The sequence below is a fragment of the Astatotilapia calliptera genome, chromosome 13 (genome assembly GCF_900246225.1).
Source record: "Astatotilapia calliptera chromosome 13, fAstCal1.2, whole genome shotgun sequence".
Classification (NCBI taxonomy): Eukaryota; Metazoa; Chordata; class Actinopteri; order Cichliformes; family Cichlidae; genus Astatotilapia; species Astatotilapia calliptera.
Window position 1 is genome coordinate 32,711,749 of NC_039314.1, and position 13,727 is coordinate 32,725,475.

The window sequence follows — 13,727 nt, forward strand, 5'->3', positions numbered from 1 at the left end:
CATCAATTCTTACTATATTCTGGGAAAGTACAACAGTACCAGGTGGGGCACACTTCAGGCTTTCTTTGTATACAGTCTGTATGTCATCACTGGGATTGAGGGTTTCACACTCTTCGCTCACACTGTCCCCTCTCAAGTGCAAGCACCCTAGTTTCCCTGGGGATTATTTTGCTGGGTAATGGGCTCAGCTGCTCTGGGGCAGTCTTTCCTCTGATGCCCAACCTCCAGGCAACCTAGACATCTCCTCTCTCTCATGCAGTGAGTGCGCGTGGAATGTGAGCTATTGCCACAAACCTGGCACGAAGGGAACCTGGCTGAGGCTAGAGGCTGTGGTCTAATTACGGGGTGGACAGGCTGGTTGGAGCGCTCTAACACCCTCTCCAGCATACTGAGCACGCGGTCTAGAGCACTTGGGTCTGAAGCGGCAGCTCCAGCAGCCTTACCCGGGCTGTCCTGGGAACATTTTACTGTACCTACTTGGGCATGGTTCAGTTCAAACTCAGGCGACTCGCTTGTGGTTGTCGCAGTGGCCACGAGGAGGGGATGGGGTCTGGCAGAGCCCAGGCTCTTCTTTTTTGCATGACACTCTCTTTGGTGTTCATCAATGGCTTCCTGAACCTCCATTACTGTCCATTTACTGATGGGCTTACATTTGAAAACACAGGCGAGGCTGGGATCAGGACAATTTCTGATAAACATCATGGCTATCTCTGCCTCCATGTTCTCCATTTTGCCTCCCTGACGCTGTAAATGCTTGTCAGCTGCCTCAGCAGCGATATTAAGCCTCACCCAATAGTCTACTGGGGTCTCTTTTGCAACTGCTTGGGTGGCATAAAAGTCAGCCAGTGGTTGACAGGAGCCAGGACTATCACTAAAATAACGCCTGAGTATGGCATAGATGGTCTCAGGGTTGGTCACTACACCAGAACATGAGTTACTTTTCAAACCCACCTTAACAATGTTTTTAGCTCTGCCGAGGAGGTGGTTTAAGACTTCATCCACCTGCACGGCTCTAGACAACCCTCTCTTCTCTAAGTACACTTCCATCATGTCTATCCACTCATGAACAGAGTACTTATCCGCATCATCACCTCTGTACATAGGTGGGTCTTTGATATCTTGTCGGACCACTAAGTTCACTTTGGAGAGGTCGAGAGTGGTGTCAGGGCTCTTAACTTTGGGGGACTCGGCTGGAGCTGTCTGGTTTGGACCAAGTGGGACTTGACTGGATAGTAGCCGGCTAGCGATTGATTCACCTATCTGGGTTCCCAATTCACCAATGAGCTCACGTAGCTCTTTGTGTGTGCTGTCGTCGCTCAAAGCAGGGGTTGAGGACTGGCGCTCATGAGCTTTATTTCGAATAATGTCATCTGACTCTGCTGGCTCATCACGCAACATTATAGACCTGTCTCTCACTTCATCTGCCCCAGACAGTCTCCAACCTCTCCCAGCGACTGGCGTGAAAAGGTTAAAGGAGTCTTGGCCCCTACCAGCCATGTTGCTTACAGGAGGTTAGCAATAACTACAAAGGGGATCAGAAACAAAAGGAATACAAAAATACCTATCACTCAGAAAAATACAACACAAGTAAACACGGCTCAGTTAGACTCTAACAGGTGTAACTGGGAGAAATGCCTACTAACAGAACACTGGAAATTTTTTGCTGACCCACAGAATAATTTTACTTATATTACAGGTGTCGGAAGTGTTCAGCTCAACCTCAGCGATCGGCAGTGGCTGATCAGATGCATCCGGGTCACGGCACCACTTTTATGTAGCAGATGTGAAATGGTCGACTGCGTTGTGACAACAGACATGGACTGGCTGGAAACAGGGTTTATTCCTATAAAACAGAGTGCAGCAGCAAAATCAGTGTCACACAGCGGCAGCAGGCTTCTCCTCACCCAGTGTGGAGTCCGTACAGCTCTGCTTGCATCATATAAAAGAAAATACAACTTATCAAAATAATAATTTTCACAACCGCCACTTCAAAATCAAATATTACAGTGGGGTAAAACAGAGACAATTATGGAATCACTAACAATAACGTATAACATTCAAATTCCCATTAAAATAGGTCAATTGCATAATACATATTCAAACAACTTTTTAACTCTTCCCAACATGGCTGAAGATACTGCTCAGAGCACAGCCTCGGGACATGAGCTCATTATATACATAAAACAAAAACTACACATTTACACATACCTATAAAACAGAGTGCAGCAGCAAAATCAGTGTCACACAGCGGCAGCAGGCTTCTCCTCACCCTGTTTAACACAAGTCAGTTCCACACAAACGGATGATACAACAGATAAAGCGCAGTTCCAAATATCATTTTTCTCACTCAAAGCGATTGAAAACACTTTGAGAGCTTTTAACCCTAGGAGCCAATACTTAACAAAGACAAATACACCGAATTTATATGGATAATTTAGTACAGGGAGAAGAGCTACAGAAAGCGTGCCTCACCAGTGTGGAGTCCGTACAGCTCTGGCTAGGAAACCCCACACCCGCAATGTGGCCGCAGGTGGCGTTACACTGATTAATGTCCCACTTCAACAATAACACACGGAACCTTAGTTCCACAAAAATAAAGTTCACACAATAAAAAAGTATAACCTATGTATAATACAGTTTTGAGAATGTTCACAATTCGTACATTATATCTCAGCTACACCTGTAGCTGGAGGGGCGAATCATCTGGCCATGTTTTAGTGACCAGGAGTTTGTTTGGTATTGGTAAATGGATTCAAATGGATTCAAAAATCAAAGATCTATGTCTGATTTTTAAAATGACGGTTCCACTTCTGATTTTCAAATCCATTTCCTCACTGCATTTACCTTTCTTGTTAACTCAAGCTGTTATAAGCTAATATATTAACAAAATAATTAGATAAACTACCAGATTATCTCGTAGATCAGCTAACAGATTACCTAGCAGATAAGATATCCCATTTCCCTGACTCTTCTGGTCCTTGGAAAAGTAACGCAAACTAGCCATGGTGTACGATGTAAGGAGCTGTGTGATTGTTTACACAGGCTGGCTGCCTTTTTTTACACCGCTATTTGTGCCGATAGCTTTGCACTGCTGAGACGTGTGTGCTTGTATAAAGGGCATTCAGTCTCTGTACATACACTCTGCCCAACATGGATATATGAAGAACATGAAAGGACTCTGCAGTGAAATGGAGCATTAGCCATGTTAGCCACAGACAAACCTGCAACGTACACTCCATTAGAATCCGAATCATCAGTTTGAGAATGGTAAATGGCCTGTATTTGTCCCTAAGGACCCCAGAGCGCTTTACACTACATTCAGTCATTCACCCATTCACACACACACTCACACACTGGTGTGAATGTGTTCACAAAAACTGAATCTGACACTTTACTCTTATTTATACAAAAAAAGAAGCATTTAAAGAAAATGGGCTGTATATATACATACTATATTTATAAGTAAGAAAAAAGTTACAGAAATTCTAAAGATACTGTACCAAGTACTAAGTGCAAAACTGAGTAGTGCAATAAGCATATGTGAGGAAGAAACTGTCTCTGGTGGCTGGTTTATTTATTTATTTTTTAAATGACATGTTTTGTTGAAAAAGGACATGTTTTAATAAAGTACACTGATATTATTTAGTCAAAAAATAATATTTTGTTTTTCAGTCAGATAACAAAAAGTGAACTCGGTGGCTTGACAGTGTATACATAACTTAACTTATTTACATTACATTCAATACATATTGTGAAGCAGAGGGTCAACCTGATATTGTGCAGTACATGGGAGATACAGCAATTCAGGACTGGTGTTACTTAAATTCAGGGTGGAGGGGGAGACAAAGCTAATCTATTTATTCCATATTTTGTCTTTTCGAATTTTTAATTATAATGTCATTTTTTTCCATTTTAAATATCTTAAAAACCACATTGAACTCAAGTGTTGGCGGAGTTGGATTTAGCCAATATCTGGTCATTGATTTTTTGCTGGCTGCTAATAGCGCTTGTAAGAGCTTTGTGTCCCCTCCCCAGACCAAACCAGCAACCAGGCCCAAGTACAAATTTACAAAATTAATATCAAATTTTATCTTAAAGACCTCATACAGAGTTTTATGAATTCCCAGCCAGTAGTTTTTTAAATTAGGGCAATCCCAAAAGATATGGTAATGATGTGCCTCTTCTGATACACATCTTCTCTAGTTTGATGAGGGGTTTTGAAAAATCTAATAATATTCTTCCAGCAGTGGTCTCTCCAAGATAATGAACTTGTTGAGTACCAATGAAAATTACAAGTCCTCTCCCAGTTCTCGTTTGTTATACCCATCCCTGATTCCAATTCCCATTTGGTCTTAATATTATGAGTAGTATCCTTCATTGCCTGAAGAAGCACATTATGTAGTTTGGAGATTGCCTTTCTCAGAGAGCCAAAATATGCTAATTTAACTATCTTAAAAATTCCTAACTCAACAGAGTTTGGGTTTGGGATATTGAATGTTTGTTAAAATAATGTTAGAACCTGAAGAAATCTGCCTTTCTTAGGCCATTTCTTGCTTGTAAAGATTGAAAGCTCTGTAGTGTCCCTTTATGTGTGAAGGAATGGAATGTTGTCCACTCTCTATCCAAGACTGAAATCTTATCGCTTTCATTTGGTTTAACATCTGTATCATAAGTGCACCAAGTGTTTTAGTATTGGTTCACTACCACATACTTTGTTCTGCTTTATTCTATTATTTCTCTCCCACTGAAAACGTCCAGATGAACAGAATCAGTTTTTGGAGATTTACTTACCTGGATGATAGAGCATGCATCAAGACCACTTTATTCCATATTTTTAGAGTATGGCTTATCCATGTTCCTTTACCTTCTAGTCGATCTGCTAGTTTTTTGTTCGCAGTTGAGGCTTGTAGTTGAAATTTAGAGGTTGTATTAAATTCTATGGATTTCTACTTAGCTTTCAAATCAGGGTTACACCATTGCAGCAGGGGGATGACCTGAGATGCCTAATAATAGTATTGTAAGCATGGGAGCATTGCCCCACCTTTTGCCTTGCTTAACTGTAAGATGAATACGAAATAAAGCTCGAAGTCCATTTGTCCAATTCCCCAAACTGTGTTTGACTTACTTCAACAGGTAAAGTTCTAAATAGAAATAGGAATCTGGGGACTACGTTCATTTTCACTGCTGATGTCCTTGAACTTAAATTTAAGAAAAACACCAGATTCCACCTATCTGAATTAGATTTCATGGCCTGTGACTAAGGACCATAATTTACCTGTGTTAGATTAGAAATGTTCTTAGTTAGAATTATTCCCAAATATTTGAGTGTTTCAGCTTCCTAATCTATGTTATAATTATCTCGTAAAGTTTTAGACGCTGTATACTTTAGTGTGATTACCTGTGTTTTGTTTAGGTTTAGTTTATAACCGGACAGTTCTCCAAAGTCGGATAGAGAGGACATCAACTCCTCAAATGATTTTTCAGGTTCCCTCAAAAAGACCAAGATGTCATCTGCATTGCAACTTTTTGTTCTTCCCTGGCAATTGCGATACCTTTAATTTTAGTATTGTTTCTTATAAACTGACCAAGAGGCTCAATATAGAGTGCAAATAGAAGTGGTGAGACTGGACAGCCCTGCTTGGTCCCTCTTTCCAAAGTAAAAGATTGAGATAGATCTCTGTTGACTTTCATGCAAGCCCTTGGTTTATCATAGAGGGATTGTATTATTGAGATGAATTTATTGTGAAAACCAAAAGTCTTCAAAACCGTATAAAGAAAAAGCCATCTGACTGAATCAAAGGCTTTCTCAGCGTCCAGTCCCACCAACACTGCCCGCACCCCATCTCTGTTTATTTGTTCCATAACATGTAGAGAGCGCCTTATATCGGCCAGTGTTTGCCTTTGATGGATGAAACCACACTGGTCCAGGTCTATTATATCAGGAAGTCTCCGTGCCAAAATTACTGTGAATAGTTTATAATCCAAATTTAATACACTGATCGGCTGATAACTGTTACTTTCCATCCTATCTTTTACCCTCATTGGAGATAACTGCTTCCTTCCACGTAGGGGGTAGTTTAGCCTTTTGCATAATCCAGTGAAATGTTTTCAGTAAAATAGGATCAAACAGTCTCTGTTTACGTAATTTATAGGCTAACACTCGATTTGCTTCCTAGAGAGTAATATTTCTGTTTTAAAAAAACAATTTCTTTTGAGTTTCTTGTGTATAGATTGTATCAATTTCACCCTGTATTTCTTTTCTTTCTTTCTTTCTTTTAAATCTCAGAATTACCTTTGTATCCATCTTCTCGTTGTAGTTGTTTTAACTTTGCCTGAAGGTTGACTAATTTTTGCAGGTTTATCTTTTTCAGATGAGAGGTCATTGCAGCACAGCAAGAAGGTCCTGAGTTCAGTTTCACCATCAGGCCGAGGTCTTTCTGTGTGGAGTTTGCATGTTCTCCCCGTGCTTGCGTGGGTTCTCTCCGGGTCCTCCGGCTTCTTCCCACAGTCCAAAGACATGCAGTTTGTGGGGATAGGTTAATTGATTATTCCAAATTGCCTATAGGTGTGAATGTGAGTGCGAATAGTTGTCTGTCACTGTGTGTTAGCCCTGCGACAGACTGGTGACCTGTCCAGGGTGTACCCTGCCTCTTGCCCTATGATAGGCTCCAGTGCCCCCAACAATGAGATGGGGCTATGATCTGAAAGATCTATCGTTTTAATTTTACATTGCCTTACTCTGGCACAATCACTGCTAAACATAAAACATAGTCTATTCTACTGTAGAATAAGTCCTACGGGGACAGGAGTAGCGGGTTTTGTCAGGGTTCGTGGGTTGTTTTCCCAGTATTTTCAGTTCATTCATGTTCAGTCAATTTTTTACTTGTTCTCTGTCATGTTCGGAGGCAATAAGACGCAGGGTTCTCAAGCACGAACCACTTTTTATTCAATTGTAGCAGCAGTGTACGTGGCTACATCAATTTCTGGAAAACACATATACACACCGGTCTCCTAGCGACCTCTAGTGGCTGCCCTCATGGTAGCCTTACTAGGACAACATAAACAGATTTCACAACATCTCCCCCTTTAACAAAAGTACTTTAAACATAAAACAGTGTTATCAGAACGCAGGACATCACAGGGGTAGACTACCCTCAGTCCTGATAAGGGATTATTCTGCCCTTAGAACATAGAAAGGAGATAGTCCTCAGTCTCTGAATCTGAGAGGTACTTTAATCTCCCGCCCCCTGGAAGTCACTCTCACAGGTGTGGTAGGGTGGAGAGGAGACCCCGGGACAGGGATTGGCAATGTCTGCCTTACTGGTGGTTCTTGGGAAGCGGCCGCCCCTTTAGTTGGAGTAGTCGGTGTAGCTGGAACAGTGCTCTGCTGCTGCTCCTCAGGATCAGCGGTGCCTGGGACAGGCTGTAGGTGTCGTCTGTTGCGGCGAGTCACGTTCCCATTCGCCATCTCCACCAAGTAGGATCTCGGCTCCTTAGACTTACTGATGACCTTGGCTGGAGTCGTCCACCCCTTTTCCCCGTCAAGCTTCACTACAACATCCTGGCCTGGGAGAAGCTCAGGAAGTGGACGAGCTGAATGTCTGCGGTTGTAGAAGAATCTGTAAGAGTCCTTAGCTGCAGCATCTCTTTGGCACACTGTGTCCCTATTGACTGGACTGGGCAGCAATGTCTTTTCGAGTACTGGGACGGTGGTGCGGATTTGACGTCCTGTCATAAGTTGAGCTGGGCTTGCACCGGTTGCTGCAATTGGTGTAGAGCGGTAACTCATTAAGGCTAAGCAGGGATCAGGCTGTTTGAGAATGTACTTGGCCGTTTGGACAGCTCTTTCAGCAGCTCCATTTGACTGGGGGTAATGAGGGCTCGACGTAGTGTGGGTGAAGCCATAACTCAGTTTGAAGTCTTGGAACTCTGATGATGTGAACTGCGTCCCATTATCACTGACCAGTTCTAACGGGATGCCCCATCTAACGAACATGTGTTTAAGCTTGTTAATGACCTGTCTGCTGGTTGTTGTAGTGAGGGAAGCAATCTCAATGTCTCTTGAAAAATAGTCAACAACGACAAGAAAGTTCTTACCCTCAAGCTCGCAAAGATCAGCTGCAATCTTTTGCCAGGGGCCATTGGGCAGAGGAGTAGTCACGAGAGGTTCCTGTCGCTGTGTAGGCTTGTGCTCTCTGCAAAAGTTGCATGACCTCACCTTATGTGTTATTTGAAGTCCAATGTTGGGCCACCACACTGTTGATCTTGCGCGCTCTCTACATTTAGTTAGTCCTTGGTGGCCTTCATGTAATTGGTCAAGGACACTGGGTCTAAGTGCTGTGGGAATTACGATGCGATCGTGGTAGAGCACTAGACCATCTGATTCTGAAAGGTGGCTTCTGGCTGCATAAAAGCCTTGCAGTGGTGAGCTCTTTGCCATTCTCCGAGGCCACCCTTGTCTGATGAAGATGATTGCTTTTTGAAGCTCTGGGTCCCTCTGTGTAGCTCTACGAATTTCCTCCAACTTATGTGACTTGATAGGTTTGCTTGTCACTACGTTGCTCACATATGCCTTGACCTGGCTGTCTGTCTTGGACGGGTAGCATCCATGCAGTGGATGTCTGGAGAGTGCGTCCGCCACCACTAACTGTTTACCGGGAACATGCTCAGCAGTGACATGGAATCGCATCAGTCGCATCAGCAATCTCTGACATCTCAGTGGCGTTTTATCAAGGTCGTATGAGTTGATCAAAGGCACCAAGGGCTTATGGTCAGTTTGTAGACGTACATGACCCATGCCTTGGATGTAGCGGGTAAAACGTTCGCAGGCCCAGACAGATGCTAAGCACTCTTTTTCGATCTGCGAATATCTTTTCTCTGCGTCTGTGAGCGTGCGAGAACAAAAGGCAACAGGCCGTAACTCCCCGTCATTGTCCTGTAACAGTGCAGCACCCAGGCCATAGCTGCTGGCATCCGCACTGACAACTGTTGGTCGGCCTGCATCATAATAACAAAGTGCTGGTGCAGTCACGAGCATTGCTTTTGCTTTGTTGAATGCTCGCTCCTGAGGCTCGCCCCACACCCATACAGTCTCTTTTTTGAGTAGATTGGAGAGGGGGTGCAGCACCGTGGACAGGCCTGGCAGGAATTTTCCAACATAGTTTATTAATCCGAGTACCTGCCTGAGTTGTTCTACATTGGTGGGGCTGGGCATCCTGGCAATAGCCTCCACCTTGCCATCATCAGGTTTCACACCATCCGCACTGATGATGTGACCGAAGAACTGTAGTTCATTCTTTCCAAAGTGGCACTTGGACCTGTTGAGCTTAAGTCCTGATGCTTTGATTGTCTGTAATACTGCACCTAAGCGTTGGTCATGTTCCTCTTTGTTAGCCCCGAAAACCAATATGTCGTCCATCACGACGACAGTCCCCTCTAGGCCCTTGAGCAAGGTGCTCATGAGCCGCTGGAAGATCTCGGGTGCTGAAGTTATGCCAAATGGCAGGCGTCTGAAGCAAAACCTGCCCATGGGAGTTATGAACGTGGTTAGTTTTTGGCAGCTGGGATCCAGTGGTATTTGCCAGAACCCACTGGAGGCATCCAAAGTGGAGAAAACTTTAGCCCCTGCTAACTTAGGAGTTATGTCATCCAATGTGGGCAAGATGTACCGTTCACGCTTTACTCCCTTATTCAGACGTTTTAAGTCCACACACACCCTGACCTCATCCTTGTTGCGCTTTGGAGCAGGCACCATTGGTGCACACCAGTCTGTTGGCTCGGTGACTTCCTCAATGATGCCAAGTTTGAGCATGCGCTTTATTTCCTTTTCCACTTTTGGGAGGAGAGGAAAAGGCACCCAGCGTGGGGTGGTTACACTGTACGGCACTGCATCTTCGGTCAGCTCGATTTTTACAGGTTCACAGTTCAGCAGGCCAATTTCTCCGAACACATCCTCTGTTAAGTCACTACTGATTTTGTTAACTCTAGTGACTAATCCCATGTGCTTTGCTACCGTCTTCCCCAGTAGGTTACTTGCATATTGCCCTTTTATAACTGTAATCCAGTACTGGTACTTTTGGCTTTTGTACACTGTAGTAGCAAGGAATTTACCCATGCACTTGACTTTTCCACCAGGGCTGTACACAGTTGGCTTACACTGGATAAGTTTGGGTCTCTGCTGTAGCTTATTAAGGGTCGTTTCTGTCATAACAGTGGTGTCTGCGCCTGTATCAATTTTGAAATCAACTGGACTGCCATTTACCAATAGCTCAATGTCCCAGTCGGCATCTGAGCCTGACTCCTCAATGACTGTTGTTTTTGGCTCAATTACTGCTCCCAGGAAAAGCTCCCCTATGAAGAATGAATCCTCATCTGAGTCCTCTACAGCCTCAGCCCTGACCTCTTTTAGCATTTTGGTTTTGCATACAACTTCAAAGTGTCCCAACTTATTGCACTTTCTGCATCTTTTATTGCGGGCTGGGCAGTTTTCTCTTTTGTCATGCACCCTGTTGCATCTTTGGCATTTTGGTTTACTCTCACCATGTTGTTGCTCACGTACCTGATGAGGTTGGTAGTAACTCCTTCTCATGCTGTTATAATGCCTCTGTTTCACCTCATTCACCGTGCTTTCCACTCGGTCTGCACTTTGCTATTTGACTTTTTCACTCTGGCGTGCTAGTTGAATGGCTCTATCCAAAGTTAAGTCCGCCTCGAGCTGGAGTTTTTGTGAAACATCTTTGTCAATTAATCCAATGACGATACGATCCCGGATCTGCTCGTCTTTACTGCCGCCGAACTCGCAGTGCTGCGCGAGCTCGTACAGGCTCCACACGAAAGCCTCGACAGTCTCCCCGGCCCTCTGGCTCCGTTTGTGAAAACAGGCACGGTCGTGGATAACGTTTCTCTTTGGGACAAAGTGCTCATCGAACTTTTGTATAACCAGATCATACTCAAACTGCGGACTTGGCCTGGCCTCCGTAGCAGCAGGAAACACAAATGAGCCATATATTGGTTCGACATCTCTCCCCATGGAGTAAAGAAGCGAGTTCACCTGCACTTCGCCGCTCTCCATCCCTAGCTTGGACGCCACTCGAAAACGGGAGAATCTCTGCCACCATATCGGCCACTCTGCCGGCTGTGTAAAGTCGAACGGCTCCGGAGGTCCAAATTTAGCCATTTCTTCGTGTAACTCGGCGTGAAGTCCTCAATTCTGACACCATGTCATGTTCGGAGGCAATAAGACGCAGGGTTCTCAAGCACGAACCACTTTTTATTCAATTGTAGCAGCAGTGTACGTGGCTACATCAATTTCTGGAAAACACATATACACACCGGTCTCCTAGCGACCTCTAGTGGCTGCCCTCATGGTAGCCTTACTAGGACAACATAAACAGATTTCACAACATTCTCATTTCCTGTTTTTCCTGTGGCAGCTTGTTTCATGTGTCATTAGCCAGGTTATGTTCAGCTGTGTGTCTCTCATTCATTCAAGTCTTCAGTTTCGACTTGTTCACCATCATGTCATTGATGTTGTCTACGTCGTCTGTGTGTCCAGTCCAGCCATTTCAGTTCAGTCAGTCCTCCGTTTCATGTTCTGTTCATCCAGCCTTCACCTACCTGTGAGTTCAGCGTTTGGGTCCTCCTTTCCTCGCATCCACACACGACATCCCCTGACAGGTACAGTCCCTGCTTTTAGGATGTAACTCTCTCCAAACATCAGTTATCCCCAATTCCTCCATCAATAAATTCTTTTTTTTTGTAAGAGCATTTAGGCTGATAGATTCTCCAGACACATCTAGTTTAGGGTTCAATCTAATATTGAAGTCACCTCCACAAATTACGATACCTTGTGAATTCACCATAAGTCAAGTATTTGTTTATATACTGCCCAGTTGCTTCCTGGAGGAATATACACGTTTATATAAGTCATTTCCAGACCTTCAGTTTTGCCCATAATTTTTTATAAACCTTCCCTCCTCATCTGGTAGTTCTCATATGTGTTCTTAATTAATTGTATTTGAAATAAGTATAGCAACTCCTCTCCTATTTCCTGCCTTGTATGAAGACGAAAATATGTCTTATCTTTTCAATTTAGAACTCCATTTACATTAAAAGATATTACTTCAGTTGGTTCTCCATGCTTTCATACATTGCAATTTCCCTCTTTCTCCCTCACTTCATACTGACCCGGTCCGAGGGAAAGCCTCCAACCCAAAACGAGTTGCAGTTCCCTCTGCTGTGACAACAGTCATGATGGTCCTCTTCCCCTCTTGTCCCTTTACTTCGATCGAGTCGCTCAACAAATTTATGTTAAGTCTGGCTCTTTATCTTGTCTTAAACTACTGTCACCACTACTTAAATTCATTTGTTGTTGATAGGATTAAGTTTAACTGGTATTATCCGGTGATGAACGTCTGAGCACTTGCAAGTTCTCTTTAAAGCTGCTTGACTTCGATGCCTCCGACGTCCGCCTTGTTTGCACAGGCTGCCATGCTCCTCGCTGAATCCTCTCTCAGAGTGATGCTGGTGGCTGGTTTAAATAAACAGCGCTCTGCCTGAAGGCAGCAGTTTGAACAGTTTATGTCTGGGATGTGAGGGGTCTGCAGAGATGTTTTCTGTCTGATTCCTAACCCTGGACCTGTAGAGGTCCAGGGAAGGTCAGGACTGATGATCTGCTCTGCAGACATGATTGTCCGTTGCACTCTGGCTCTGCCCTGCTTTGTGGCTTCTTCAAAAGTCCACTGTCATCTCCACAGTCTTGAACAGGTTCAGGTGGTTCTGACTGCACCAGTGGAACAGCTTGTCCACCTGTTATTTGTATGCAGACCAGTGATGGTGGTGTCATCTGCAAACTTTATTATTTTCAGAGAAGGTTCTTCTGAGGTGTGGTAATTTGTGTGAACGGAGAAGAGCAGAGGGGAGAGAACACACCCCTGGGGGATGCCGGTGCGTGCTGATGGTCTATGTGTGGGATGTGATCCTCACCTCCTGCTGCCTGTCCGTCAGGGAGCTGGTGATCCCCTGACAGGTGGAGGCGGGCACAATAAGCTGGCCGAGCTTCCAGTGTAGGATGTCTAGGTGTTGAAGGCTGTAATCATGCAAAAGTGACTGGCGGAGTGATGTTTGACTATCCTCTCCTTTACTTTCTAATCTCTCTCTCCTCATTCCAATCATTCAAGTCATGTACAGTTATTAAGACAGAAATAACTTCTCTCATGACTGGCAGATAGTTTACTGTGGTTTTCTTTTCAAAACTGCTGCCTTCTAAGGCAAAATATTACTAAAATATCTCAAGAAAATGCTACCTGAAAAATAAATAAATGAATAAATAAATAAATAAATAAATAAATATATATATATATATATATATATATATATATATATATATATATATATATATATACAGCCATATATATATATATATATATATATATATATGGCTGTATATGTGCGGCATGTCTTTATCCTGTCTTCCTTCTCTCTCCCCAACCAGTCGCAGCAGATGGCCCCGCCCCTCCCTGAGCCTGGTTCTGTCTGAGGTTTCTTCCTGTTTAAAGGGAGTTTTTCTTTCCCACTGTCGCCACGCACTTTGGCGACAGTGGGAAAGACAGTCATGTGAAAAGCCCGTGCTGATTTGAGACACATTAATCAAATGTCAGAAAGTTGTCTCAATAAACAGACACTATTAAAGCTTTCTGCTTTGCTGGGAGTTGTTCAGGGATACTTGG